Below are 15285 nucleotides of genomic sequence, written 5' to 3'. Positions count from 1 at the left end.
CAAGAGGGTACCGACAGTTATGTTCTCTTTGGTTCGAATACGACCCATGTTTGAACAGGAAGCCCCCAAATGACCTTAAGAATTGTTTAACGATGCTGATTCGAATACGATCCACGTCGGTTCTCAAAGGGGTTAAACTATGATTCAAATATGATCAAAGAAAACTCCCCAATGAGCTCGGCACTTTGCCAATCAAATGGGTATCGACAGCTATGTTCTCTTTGGTTCGAGTACGACCCACGTTTGAACAGGAAGCCCCCAAGTGACCTTATTGCTTATGGCTAGATTCAAATACGATCATAAGCCGGATCCTCCTTCAAGTTATCATGTAATCTTGCAATGAAAACAACACGTGCACATTTGGAGGAGAAAAAAGGACAGAGGTCATGCTTTATTGCTTATCATAATATGTATATGGCTTAGAGAAATATGTACATTAGGAGAGCCGGTGGCTCAAGTGTAGTAAGGCCGAAGCTGAGCTATGTTCCACGGCCGACGGGTCTCTTCCTCCGACTTACGTGAATCTTTGTTCTCCCGAATGTCAATGAGGTAATATGACCCGTTGCGCAAATTCTTGCTGACCACAAAGGGTCCTTCCCAAGGCGGGGATAGCTTGTGCGCATCTGTTTGATCTTGGATGAGCTGGAGCACCAGATCGCCTTCCTGAAAGACCCGGGACTTAACTCGGCGACTGTGATAACGACGCAGGTCTTGTTGGTAAATCGCTGATCGAGCTGCTGCCACATCACGCTGTTCGTCCAACAAGTCAAGAGAATCTTGGCGCGCCTGTTCATTATCCGCTTCAACATAAGCCGCCACTCGAGGCAAGTCATGACGGATGTCACTGGGGAGGACTGCTTCTGCTCCATAAACCATGAAGAAAGGGGTGAAACCCATAGACCTGTTAGGAGTAGTATTGATGCTCCATAACACGGAGGGTAACTCCTCCACCCAACAACCTGGCGTCCGTTGCAAAGGGACCAAAAGCCGGGGCTTGATGCCCTTCAGAATCTCCTGATTAGCTCTCTCAGCTTGACCATTGGATTGAGGATGAGCCACCGAGGAAACATCAAGTCGGATATGCTCTCGTTGACAAAACTCCTCCATGGCGCCTTTGGATAAATTGGTGCCATTGTCAGTTATAATGCTGTGTGGAAAACCAAAGCGAAAGATCACCTTTTTCATAAACTGAACCGCCGTGGCTACATCACACTTGCTAACTGGTTCTGCTTCAACCCACTTGGTAAATTTATCAACTGCCACCAAAAGGTGGGTCTTCTTATCCTTGGATCTTTTAAAAGGCCCAACCATATCAAGCCCCCAGACCGCAAAGGGCCAAGTAATTGGGATCATCCTCAGCTCTTGAGCCGGCACATGAGCCCGTCGCGAGAACCATTGGCAACCATCACACTTACTGACCAAGTTCTCTGCATCAGCATGAGCCGTCAACCAATAAAAACCGTGACGAAAAGCCTTGGCCACAAGAGACTTTGAGCCGGCGTGATGGCCACAATCCCCTTCATGAACCTCACGCAAGATCTCTTGACCTTCCTCAGGGGAAACACAACGCTGAAACGCTCCCGTAACACTGCGGTGATGCAACTCGCCATTGATAACAATCATTGACTTAGCCCGCCGGGTTATTTGTCTGGCCAAAGTTTCATCCTCAGGCAACTCTCCCCGGGTCATGTAAGCCAGATAAGGTACTGTCCAGTCCGGTATGATGTGGAGAGCCGCCACCAATCGTGCCTCCGGGTCAGGGACAGCCAAGTCTTCCTCTGTAGGTAATTTAACAGAAGGGTTATACAGGACATCCAAGAAAGTATTAGGCGGCACCGGCTTTCGCTGAGAGCCCAGCCGGCTTAGGGCATCAGCCGCCTTGTTCTTCCTGCGATCAATGTGCTCTACTTGGTAGCCCTGAAAGTGCCCAGCAATGGCATCAACCTCGCGGCGATAAGCCGCCATGAGAGGGTCTTTAGAGTCCCACTTGCCTGATACTTGTTGAGCCACCAAGTCTGAGTCACCGAAACACCTTACCCGGCTCAAGCTCATCTCCTTAGCCATTCGAAGACCGTGGAGCAAGGCCTCGTACTCAGCCGCATTGTTAGTACAAGGAAACATCAATTGTAGCACATAATGGAACTTATCACCCTTAGGGGAAGCCAATACGACTCCAGCCCCCGAGCCCTCCAACTGCCTGGAACCATCAAAGTGAATGGTCCAATATGTGTTATCCGGCTTTTGCTCGGGCACTTGTGACTCTGTCCAATCATTGATGAAATCCACCAAGGCCTAAGATTTAACAGCAGTGCGTGGTACATATTTTAGACCATGGGGTCCGAGCTCTATAGCCCACTTAGCCACCCTCCCTGTGGCCTCTCTGTTTTGAATGATATCACCAAGAGGGGCAGAACTGACCACAGTGATGGGATGACCCTGGAAATAATGCTTAAGCTTCCAGCTCGCCATGAACACACCATAAACAAGCTTCTGCCAATGTGGATACCGCTGTTTGGACTCGATGAGCACTTCGCTGACATAGTAAACCGGCCGCTGAACCGGATGCTCCTTACCCTCCTCCTTGCGCTCCACCACCATAGCCACACTGACGGCTCGTGTGTTCGCCGCCACATATAATAATAAGGGCTCCTTATCAACCGGAGCAGCAAGGACTGGAGGCTCTGCCAGCTGCTTCTTCAAATCCTCAAAGGCAGTATTAGCTGTATCATTCCAGATAAAGTTATCAGTTTTCTTCATCAACTGATATAATGGCATGGCCTTCTCACCCAAACGGCTTATAAACCGGCTTAGAGCAGCGATGCGACCCGCCAAGCGCTGAACGTCATTTATACACGCCGGCTTAGCCAGTGAGCTGATGGCCTTGATCTTCTCCGGGTTAGCTTCAATGCCTCTGTCAGAAACCAAAAAACCCAAGAGCTTGCCTAGAGGAAGACCAAAAACACACTTGGCCGGGTTAAGCATCATCTTGTAGACCCGGAGATTATCAAAGGTTTCCCTTAAATCATCTATCAGGGTTTCCTCCTTTATGGACTTAACCACAATATCATCCACATAAGCATGAACATTGCGCCCAATCTGGTTATGAAGACAGTTCTGCACACAACGCTGATAAGTCGCCTGTGCACACTTGAGTCCAAAGGGCATAGACACATAGCAGAAGGCTCCAAAGGGAGTGATGAATGCCGTCTTTTCCTGGTCCTTAACTGCCATTTTAATCTGATGATATCCGGAATAAGCATCCAAGAAACTTAAGCGCGCACAACCTGCCGTAGCATCAATAATTTGATCAATACGGGGAAGGGCAAAAGGATCAGCTGGACACGCCTTGTTTAAGTCGGTGTAGTCCACACACATCCGCCAAGTGCCGTTCTTCTTGAGTATGAGCACCGGGTTAGCTAACCATTCTGGGTGGAAGACTTCAACAATAAACCCGGCCGCCAAGAGCTGGGCCACCTCTTCGCCAATAGCTTTCCGCCTCTCTTCATTAAACCACTGAAGGAACTGCCTGACCGGCTTAAATTTCGGATCAACATTGAGAGTGTGCTCAGCGAGTTCTCTAGGTACACCTGGCATGTCAGAAGGTTTCCATACGAAGATGTCCCTATTCTCACGGATGAACTCGATGAGCGCGCTTTCCTATTTTGGATCCAGATTGGCACTGATGCTAAATTGCTGAGATGAATCTCCTGGAACAAAATCAACAAGCTTAGTCTCATCAGCCGACTTAAATTTCATTGCCGGCTCATGTTCCGTAGTCGGCTTTTTCAGAGAGGTCATATCTGTTGGGTCAACATTCTCTTTGTAAAACTCCAACTCCTTTGTTGCACAAACAGATTCTGCATAAGCTGCATCGCCTTCCTCACATTCCAAGGCCACCTTCCGGCTGCCGTGAACCGTAATGGTCCCATTATGACCCGGCATCTTGAGCTGTAGGTACACATAACACGGCCGTGCCATGAACTTGGCGTAAGCCGGCCATCCAAATATAGCATGGTATGGACTTCTTATCTTGACCACCTCAAAGGTCAATTTCTCCACCCTGTAGTTGTTCTCATCTCCAAAGGCCACTTCCAACTCAATCTTGCCGACTGGATAAGCCGACTTACCAGGTACCACAGCGTGGAAAATAGTGTTGGACTGGCTGAGGTTCTTATCAATCAACCCCATACGACGGTATGTCTCATAATAGAGGATGTTGATGCTGCTGCCTCCATCCATGAGCACCTTAGTGAACTTATATCCTCCCACCTGAGGAACCACCACCAGGGCCAAGTGACCCGAATTATCCACCCGGGGAGGGTGATCCTCCCTACTCCACACTATAGGCTGCTCAGACCACCGCAAGTAGCGTGGAACCGCCGGCTCAACAGCATTCACAACCCTCTTATGAAGCTTCTGATCTCGCTTACACAGACTGGTGGTAAACACATGATACTGCCCACCGCTAAGCTGCTTTGGATTGGTCTGATAACCTCCCTGCTGCTGTTGATGACCCTGGCCAGACTGCTGATTAAAGCCCCCTTGACCATTCTGGGGATTAGAATTTGAGCCGCCGCCCGGGCCATGAAAGCCGCCGGCGCCTGAGCCGCCGCCCGGGCCATTGTAATTCTTAAAGGCCTTCATGATTGCACAATCCTTCCATAGATGAGTCGCTGGCTTCTCTGTAGAGCCATGCCTTGGACAAGGCTCATTCAACAGTTGCTCCAGCGTCGGGCCTGACCCGCCGCCTCGGGGAGGGGGCCTCCCCTTGCGTCGCTGGTTATTACCTTGTGAGCTGGCGTTGGCTACAAACTCTAGGCTGCCATCGGCCTTGCGCTTGCCTCCTCCTTGGTTTCCCGGGTTATGCTGAGGACCCTTGCCATTGTCGTTCTTCTTTCCCTTCCCTGTCCTTTCATCATCTGAAGCGGGGTCCTTGGTACCATCAGAATCGGCGTACTTGACAAGAGCCGCCATCAGTGTACCCATATCATTGCAGTCGCGTTTAAGCCGCCCGAGTTTCATCTTCAGGGGCACAAAATGACAATTCTGCTCCAACATTAAGACTGCAGAGCCGGCATCCATCTTATCCGAGGAATGTATTATCTCCTTAACCCGGCGAACCCAATGTGTCATAGACTCACCCTCCTGCTGCTTGCAGTTAGTCAAATCCACAATTGACATAGACTGCCTACAGGTATACTTGAAGTTTTGGATGAACCGGGCCTTTAGCTCAGCCCAAGACCCAATGGAATTCGGTGGTAGCCCTTTCAACCAAGTGCGGGCAGTCCCATCTAACATCATGGTGAAGTACTTAGCCATGGCCGCTTCACTGACCTCCAGCAGTTCCATAGCCATCTCATAACTCTCGATCCAGGCTGCGGGTTGTAAGTCTGCCGTGTAATTAGGCACCTTCCTAGGGCCTTTGAAGTCCTTGGGTAGACGTTCATTGCGGATAGCTGGCACTAAACAAGGGACACCCCCAGTCCTGGTAGGGATGCCCACGTCGACGGAAGTCGTCGGATAAGCCGGGGGAGTCTGGTAAGCCGTCAACTGAGGCACCTGCTCCGCCTCTTGCCGCGCTCTGTCTTGGTCTGCTGCGTGAAAGGCCCCGTTATGAACCGGGCCATGGCCAGGGGGCGGGTCATGGCGTCGGACGTTACTTGAGCCAGTCGCTGAGACCATGTGCCTGCTGTAACTCTGGCTCCGGCCTGGACGAGGGGTCGAGTGGATCCTGTCCCGGCTGTAGGAGTACGCCTCTTGCTGCGCCAGTGCTGTCTGAAGGAGTTCCCTGACCCGGCGGGTTTCAATAGCCGTTGGAGAGTCACCGTCAACTGGGAGAGCCGCCAGCCGTGCTGCCGCGGCGACCATGTTCTCCAGCGGGTTATTATAATGACCCGGGGGTATTGGCACGTACTGAGGCGGGGCAGGGGGCACCTGGGGAGGCCCCATCACTTGTGGCTGAATAGGGGTCCCAGACTCGGGCACTATGACCCCTGGCGGGTTACTAGACCCTGCACCTGGCGTGTTGAAGAGGTTGCGTGGATCGTAAACCGGAGGGAGTCGAGATTGGGCCTTTTGATGCCTCCTTCTCATGACCTCATTGGACGCGTTCTGATCCATCGTGAGCCGGAAGGACTGCACCTGGATCAACTGAGTTTGGGCATCGACAGCCGCCCTCTCCGCAGCCATCCTGATCCCTTCCGCTGCCAGATCCTCCTTAGCTTTCACTAGATCCAACTTTAACTGTGCCACCTCCGCATCATGCTGAGCTTGATCCGCCGGGTCAACCGTGGCGGTTAACAGGGTCGTCATCTTGTCCGTGAGATCCATTAGCACCTGAGCCGGCGAAGGCACCGGGTTTCCCGCTCCAGCAGCAGGGTTCTGAACAGGCTGCGCACCGGCCATGAAGATTCCAACCCGGCTTGGCGGCTCAAACGGGTCCGGAATACTGTCACCATGGGAACAACCCATGAGCCTGCCATCTTGAAGTTGATACAATGAATTTGACTCATCGGTGGACGACTCGCCGTCAGAGCCGGCGGCCGTCTCATCACCAGATCCAGATCGATCAGAGAGCCCTCCATGGATACACCCCACAAAAGCATGCCTTAAGGCAGGCCGGGCCCGGGCGGGTCGTGCACGCTGAGCCGTCTCGATGAGATTGGCGCAGAGATCCGGCTCAGGGCCCGGCTCACCAATCTTGCCAATGAAAACATGAATTCCGCCGAAGGGGACCCGGTACCCGTACTCAATTGAGCCGGCGTCGGGGCCCCAGTTTGCATCATCGATGTAGAGCTTGCCGCGACGACTCTTGGTTATCCGGCCCACAGCGTATCCCTTGAGCCCTTCGAAGCTGCCCTTCAAGAACTCAAATCCACCGTGCGCTGGCCCCACGGTGGGCGCCTACTGTCGTGGAATTGTCACGGCAGATGTCCTTGAGCTAGGACTTCGTCGTGGAGCCATCGCAGCTAGGAAGCTTGAAGGGGTTAAGCGGGACAAGGAACACGAGGGTTTATACTGGTCCGGCCCCTTACGGTGAAGGTAAATGCCTACGTCCAGTTGAGGTGGTATTGATTAGGGTTTCGATGACCAGGGAGCTAAACTGCTATGCCTGGCTCTCGATGAGATCTTACTTGTCCCTAAACCGCTGCCGGGTCGTCCCTTTATATAGGGAGGCTGACGCCCAGCAGCTCTCAGAGTCCCGGCCAGCTCATAAGAGTGTCCGGCTCGGACTCTCAACTATTTTTGCCTTACACTACAAGCTCTACCATAATAACGATTGTAACTACGGGCCTTAAACCATATCCGGGTCTTAAGCCCATCTTTGGCCCACCGTCTTCAAGCTTGGCGCCGGGCTTCTGGCAATGACCATAAGAGTAACCCGGCCCCTCCTGGCGGGTGACTCTAAGGTCTATATCGTCAACAACCTCCGTTCCGAATATCCGGAGTTCTTGCAGTCCTAGATCTCGGGACGAGATCCTCTCGTAGTGGTGGAGTGTTGTAACACCCCGCATGCAACTTGCCATATTTGTAACTCCGACTCTTGCCATTTTCGGCTATGTGATATGATATTCCCACCGTGGTCGGGTTTTGTCTTTTGTTTTGCTTTTGTTCATGTCATGCATTTCATATCATGTCATCATTTGCATTGCATTTGCATACGTGTTCGTTTCTTGCATCCGAGCATTTTCCCCGTTGTCCGTTTTGCAATCTGACGCTCCTATCTCCTCCGGCGCATCCCTCTTCTTTTCTTTCGTGTGCGGGTGTCAAACATTCTCGGAATGGACCGAGGCTTGTCAAGTGGCCTTCATATACCACCCGGAGACCACCGGTCAAGTTTCGTTCCATTTGGAGGTCGTTTGGTACTCCAACGGTTAACCAGGCATCCGCAAAGTCCATTTGAGTGTCCAGCAAAACCCCCTAAAAAACCAGCCCAAAACCCACCAAACTCTCTTCCATGCTCTAGGTCATTCGATCACGATCGTGTGGGCGAAAACCGCACCTCATTTGGACTCTCCTAGCTCCCTCTACCTATAAAACTCCATCCCCTCCCGTATACGAATCTCAGTCCAAACCCTAGCTTTGTCCCTCCGCGCGCCGGACACGGCCGCCCGGCGCCGGACGAAATTCCTGCACCGCCGCCGCCACGTGTCGCCGTCGCCCGCGCCCGTACGCTGTGGCCCGCCCGGCCCGCAGCTGGCCCGCGCGGCCCGCGCGCCCGCCACCGCCCGCCTCCCGTGGCCGCGCCTGCCCGCGCCGCCTTCCGCGGCTCGCCCCGCCGCCCGCCGGTCGCGCCGCCGCCGGCTCCCTCGCCGCCGCCGCCGGACCTCCGGAGCTCCGCCGCCACCGCATCAAGCTCCGCCGCCGCGGCACCTCGCCGGCGTCCTTCCCTCCGCCGGAGCCCGAGCTCCTCCGGCCTCCCCGCCGTCGCCTCGCCTCCCCTACGGCCTCTCCTCTCCTCCCGCCGACGAGCCGCACCACCGCCCCGGCCCGAGCCCTCCTCGATCGGATCTGAGATCCGCACTGTACGCGCGTTGACTTTCTCGCACCCCTAATTTTCTCCAAGTCCCGGCTCTGTTACAGCATTTGCTCCTGTTCGACAGTGCGTAACTTCTTGCATGTAGCTCCAATTCGCGCGTGTAATATGTCAAATTGTTCGTCTCGTGATGCTCTACATTTTGTTCAATTGCACCATGTTCATTAGAGGTTATCTTGATGCCCAAATTTCTGTTGGAAGAGGGCTAGTTGCTGTTATTCGCTGGTTCTTAGCAGAACTTGGAGATTTGTCATTTTTGTATCTTTAAATCCGGGCATCTTATGGGCATGAGTTCGGGAGTATTGCCATAACTTGTATAACGGATGTTTTTTGAAGGTTGAGGTAAAAGATTTCCGAAGGTTTCTTGGTTATGTGTTGACGGATGGATACAGCTGGATCTAGGGATTGCTAGTTTGGGTGATATATTTTGTGTCCCCTGTATCCCCTACACTAGATTGCATAACCAGAAAGTTTCGGGAGTTTATAAGTGGGAATTCAAGTAGCCTTAGGATATCTTTCCGATAGACGCATGATATGAGATTGGGGTTCGACGTCTAGTGGTCCGCCTGTACACGGTTGGTTTTACAGTGGTCTCGTAGTGTCTTAAAGAGTCCATGGCTATGCCGACTCGGGGACGCTTCGTATGTCATGTGCACAGCCTTGTACATGATGGTGCTGTACGATTGAGCCCGTGTGGGCCCCACCACGAAATCTTCGGACGAAACCTCTATCATATGTTTGTTCCGGCTTATTCTGCAAGCCAATACTTTGTTTTATTTTGTATTGTGGTATTCGAGTTGCTTCGAAGTATACGTTGATTCCATATCTTTTTCAAGTGGCTTCTCAACTTATGGAAGTGTGATGATTTACTACGGAATTCATTCGTTCATCTTCGTTCGAATGTTTATTGTGAAGACTATATGTTGCAATTTCTATCCGTTGATTCTACTTATCTATTTGTCTATCAAGATGCTAACGGATGTCACCCTCTTCAGGATGGCTCCGCCAACACGTCAGAATCCGGATCGCAATGAAGGGAGTCAAGCGAACCCTCCGCCACCACCTCCACCTCCGGAGGCATGGCAAGCTATCATGGCAGCCACCAACGCCAATGCTCAGATGATTCTGCAACTCTTGCAAGAACGTACTCAAGGGCAAGGCAATCAAGGTCAAGGCAACAATCAGTTCCACTTCGCTACTCTCAACCATTTTCTCGCAAATCAGCCCAAGTCTTTCAGCTACTGTGCCGAGGCCACGGATGCCGATGATTGGCTCGTGGACATCAACAAGCATTTTGAATGTAGCAATGTCAGGCCTGAGCACTATGTCAAGTTCGCTTCTTTCTAGCTCAAGGACCAAGCTGCTGATTGGTTTCAGCAATACAAAGATTCCAGAGGAGGTCGTGTGATCACATGGACTGACTTCTGTCGGGACTTCAAAGCGCACCACATTCCACAAAGTGTTGTTGAGAGCAAGCGTGAGGAGTTCCGCAATCTCAAGCAAGGCAACATGTCTGTGTATCAATACAACATCCAGTTTCAGAAACTTGCTCGCTTCGCTAAACAAGACGTTCCTGATGAAAAGAGCATGATCTACCACTTCAGAGGTGGCCTTAAAGAGGATCTGCAGTTAGCTCTCGTTCTTGTTGAGCCTACTCAGTTTGATCAATTCTATAATATGGCACTGAAGCAAGAGGCTGCTCAGCTCAAGTGTGAGGCTTCTAAGAAGAGAGTCAGAGACGCAGTTCAGTCTTCTTCTTCCTCACTTGTGACAGCTAAGCAACAGAAGTTCTGGTTGCCTCCTCCTCCTCCGTTTCGTCAGCCTTATCAGCAGAAGAACAAAGGTGGCCATGGTTCTTCCAACTCTTCCAACTCTGGCTATTAGAACAAGTCTCAGAATCAAGCTCCAAAGTCCAATGCTCCTTATCACCGTCCACTCTCAGAGGTGACTTGCAACAAATGTCAGCAGAAAGGTCACTATGCTAACAAGTGCTTCAACCAAAGGCGCCTTCCGCCTCCTCCGCCTGTCAGATCTTCCAGCAATGCAGTGGTCAAGCATAATCCAAAGTCTGCAAAGGTGAACATGATGAATGCAGCTCAAGCGGAGGAATCTACTGATGTGATAATGGGTAATCTTCCTGTTAATGATATTCCTGCAAAAGTTCTTTTTGATACTGGTGCATCGCATTCTTTCTTGTCATACCCATTTGCATCGAAGCACAATGTTGACACAGAGATTTTATCCAAAGTTATGCAAGTTGTTTCTCCGGGAAAGCTTTTGTCTTCTAGTTTGGTTACTCCTGATGTTTCCATCAAGATGGGCGACTATGAATTCCAGTCTTCTCCAATTGTTCTTGGTGACTCGGATATTGATCTTATCCTCGGGATGGACTGGCTTTCTAAGCACAAGGCTCAACTTGATTGTGCTGCCAGGGAAATTCAATTGACACACTCGTCTGAGGATGTGATTATTTATGCCGCTCGTGATGAAACCATTCGGTTTTTCTCTCTCAATGAGAAGGGCGAATTGAATGCCATCTCTCAAATTCCAGTCGTTTGTGAGTATCAAGATGTCTTTCCAGAAGAGCTTCCGGGTATGCCTCCTCACCGGCCAGTTGAGTTCGTTATCGGACTAGAGCCTGGTACTGAACCCGTTTGCAAGCGTCCATACAAGCTTGGACCCAACGAGCTGAAGGAATTGAAGAAACAACTCGATGAACAAGAGCGTCTGGGTTTGATCAGACTGAGTTCTTCTCCATGGGGTTGTGGTGTTCTTTTTGTCAAGAAGAAGGATGGCACGGACCGACTTTGTGTCGACTACCGTCCATTGAACAAGAAGACAATCAAGAACAATTATCCACTTCCCAACATCAATGAGCTATTTGAGCAACTCAAAGGTGCTAAAGTATTCTCGAAGCTTGACCTTCGTATGGGTTATCATCAGATTGGCATTCGTGAAGAAGATATTCCCAAGACAGCATTCAGAACAAGCTTTGGTTCTTATGAATATACTGTCGTGTCTTTCGGCCTTGTCAATGCTCCTCCAGTGTTCTCTCGGATGATGAATTTCATCTTCAACCCCTATACCAATGAATTCGTCCTGGTGTATCTCGATGACATCTTGGTCTTCTCCAAGAATAAGCAGGATCATGCCAAACATTTGCGATTGGTGCTCGACAAGCTCAGAGAGTATCAATTCTATGCGAAGTTCTCCAAAAGTGAGTTTTGGCTTGATGAAGTTCTTTTCCTTGGTCACATCATCTCTGCCAAGGGCATCGCTATGAACCCCGAGAAGGTGTCCGCAATTGTGAATTGGGAACCTCCTCAGAATTTCAAGCAGCTCCGCAGTTTTCTTGGTCTTGCAAGCTATTGCCGAAGATTCGTTGAGAATTTCTCCAAGATTGCAAAGCCTCTTTCCAACCTCCTCCAGAAGCATGTGAAGTATGTCTGGTCTCCTGAGTTTGACGTTGCTTTCAACACTCTCAAAGAGAAACTAGTCACAGCTCCTGTCTTGACTCCTCCTGATGAATCCAAGCCGTTTGAAGTTTTCTGTGATGCTTCTCTCCAAGGTCTCGGTGCTGTGTTAATGCAAGAGAAGAAAGTTGTGGCCTATACCTCTCGTCAGTTGAAGCCCAACGAGAAGAACTACCCCACTCACGATCTTGAGTTGGCGGCAGTTGTCCATGCATTAATAACGTGGAGACATCTCTTGTTGGGAAGACAAGTGGACATTTTCACCGATCACAAGAGTCTCAAGTACATCTTCACTCAGCCCAACCTCAACAGACTCGATGGGTCGAAATGATTTCAAGGCTTATTGCAACAGCTTAATTATCAAGCCTTTCCAACCGGATCTTTGTGAAGCTTTCCGCAAGCTGAATCTCCAAGTTGTTCCTCAAGGCTTTCTTGGCAACCTCATAGTCTCTCCTACTTTGGAAGATCAAATTCGTGAGGCACAACTCCTTGATGCCATGGTGAAGAAGGTGAAACGTGGTATCGACAAGGGTCTTTCCAAATACAAGTGCTATCGCATTGATGACAGAGACACTTTGTTTTTCGAGGACCGGATTGTGGTTCCTAAAGGTGTTCTACGGAAAGTCATAATGAACAAAGCGCACAATTCTCTCCTTTCCATTCATCCTCGAAGTACGAAGATGTACCATGACCTCAAGCAGTCGTATTGGTGGACTCGAATGAAGCGAGAGATCGCTCAATTTGTGAATGAATGTGATGTCTGTCGAAGAGTGAAAGCAGAACACCAATGACCAGCTGGTCTCCTCCAACCTCTTGCTATCCCGGAATGGAAGTTTGATCATATCGAAATGAACTTCGTGACTAGTTTTCCAAAGTCCAAGCGTGGAAATGATGCTATCTTCGTTGTCATTGACAAGCTTTCTAAAGTGGCTCATTTCTTTCCAATCAAAGAATCCATCACAGCAGCTCAGCTGGCAGAGCTTTACACCTCCAGAATTGTCTCTTTGCACGGCATTCCACAATTGATTTCGCCAGATCGTGGAAGCATCTTCACCTCCAAGTTCTGGGGCTCCTTCCAGAAGGCCATGGGCACTAACATTCGCTTCAGCACAGCTTTCCATCCTCAAACTAGTGGCCAAGTCGAGCGAGTCAATCAAATTCTTGAAGATATGCTCAGGGCTTGTGTCATTTCCTTTGGCATGAAATGGGAAGATTGTCTTCCATATGCCGAATTCTCCTACAACAACAGCTTCCAAGCGAGTTCGGGCAAGGCCCCATTCAAGATTCTCTATGGCAGAAAGTGCCGTACTCCTCTCAATTGGTCAGAGACTGGTGAACGCCAACTTCTTGGCAATGACTTAATCACTGAAGCTGAAGAAATGTGTAAAGTCATCCGTGATAATCTCAAAGCCGCGCAATCGCGCCAGAAGAGTTACTATGATAGTAAGCATCGTGATTTGGCTTTCGAGATCGGAGACCATGTCTACCTCCGCGTCTCTCCAATGAAAGGCACTCGTCGCTTCGGTATCAAAGGGAAGCTTGCCCCTAAATACGTGGGTCCTTTCTTGATCATTGGCAAAAGAGGCGACCTCGCCTATCAACTTGAGCTTCCTTCCAACTTCGCGAACGTGCACGATGTGTTCCACGTGTCACAGCTCCGCAAGTGCTTCAAGACGCCTGCCTCCCGTGGCCGCGCCTGCCCGCGCCGCCTTCCGCGGCTCGCCCCGCCGCCCGCCGGTCGCGCCGCCGCCGCCGGACCTCCGGAGCTCCGCCGCCGCCGCATCAAGCTCCGGCGCCGCGGCGCCTCGCCGACGTCCTTCCCTCCGCCGGAGCCTGAGCTCCTCCGGCCTCCCCGCCGTCGCGTCGCCTCCCCTACGGCCTCTCCTCTCCTCCCGCCGACGAGCCGCACCACCGCCCCGGCCCGAGCCCTCCTCGATCGGATCTGAGATCCGCACTGTACGCGCGTTGACTTTCTTGCCCCCCTAATTTTCTCCAAGTCCTGGTTCTGTTACAGCATTTGCTCCTGTTCGACAGTGCGTAACTTCTTGCATGTAGCTCCGATTCGTGCGTGTAATATGTCAAATTGTTCGCCTCGTGATGCTCTACATTTTGTTCAATTGCACCATGTTCATTAGAGGTAATCTTTATGCCCAAATCTCTGTTGGAAGAGGGCTAGTTGCTATTATTCGCTGGTTCTTAGCAGAACTTGGAGATTTGTCATTTTTGTATCTTTAAATCCGGGCATCTTATGGGCATGAGCTCTACATGTGTTTTAAAGTATGCCATGCCATGTTTCCAAGGGTGTATGCCCTGTATTTGTGTGATCTCTGTGGTGACTAGCACAAGCATGCAAAGTAGGCCCCGTAATATTTCTGATTTCAGGGACTTGGTGATTTCTCGAAGTCTTTGTCTGCTGTTATTTTGTTGCCATGTAAACTTGATGCTACAGAGAGATCCATGCATATTTTGGAGATGTTCAGTAAGGTTGTTTTGTAGATATAGTTTTAATTGATCCATTCCTGCCCTTGTTTGTAATTATGGAGTGCCATAGCATGACTCAATCTTGCTCTACTTTTGTTATAAAATATTTCTGGCAGATTCTTAACATGATATGCAATTTTTTCAAGCTTATTGTAGTTGATCCATACATGCTATGCAATTTTTCTTGCCATCGATAGCTTCATAAACATGTCATCTTACTGTAGGTGTGCTTGGTTTGTAGTGCATTTCTCTTTAGTGAGTGCATCAAGCTCACAAAGAGGCCTACATATTATTATTTCTGCGATGCTCTGTTTTCTGCTAAGTCTGAAACCTGATAACGAAACTTGCTATGTTTACATGCTTGCCATAATATCTTCTGGTGCTTTTTGGCTTATGGTCAGGAAGGGACTTTTGTCATGTGCATTAGTAGAACACTGCCATGCCTTGTATTGCTATGTTAAGTTCCTGTAGCATGTTGATTTCGTGCTCTGAACATTGCTACCTGATGCTGTTTTCTGCCATGTCCAGTTTTTCACCAAGTCTGTGAACCTGTTATCTTTTGCACTTTTGCCATGCTTGTTTGAGCTTGATATGTTGTGATCTAGCCGTAGCTCAGTGTTCATCTTTTGTCAAGAATCTCCTGTAGATTACTGCCATGTGCTTTGTTGCTATGTTGGAGTGCTGTAGCATTGTTTCTTGTTGCATTTTAAGTGCTATCATGCTGTTAATCACAGATTTGTGTCATTCTTGTTTTGCTTGCCATTTGCAAACCGTGCATCCGTTTCCGGTGATCTT

The sequence above is a fragment of the Aegilops tauschii genome, chromosome 3, assembly GCF_002575655.3.
Source record: "Aegilops tauschii subsp. strangulata cultivar AL8/78 chromosome 3, Aet v6.0, whole genome shotgun sequence".
NCBI classification, from domain to species: Eukaryota; Viridiplantae; Streptophyta; class Magnoliopsida; order Poales; family Poaceae; genus Aegilops; species Aegilops tauschii.
This window is presented reverse-complemented; position numbering follows the sequence as displayed.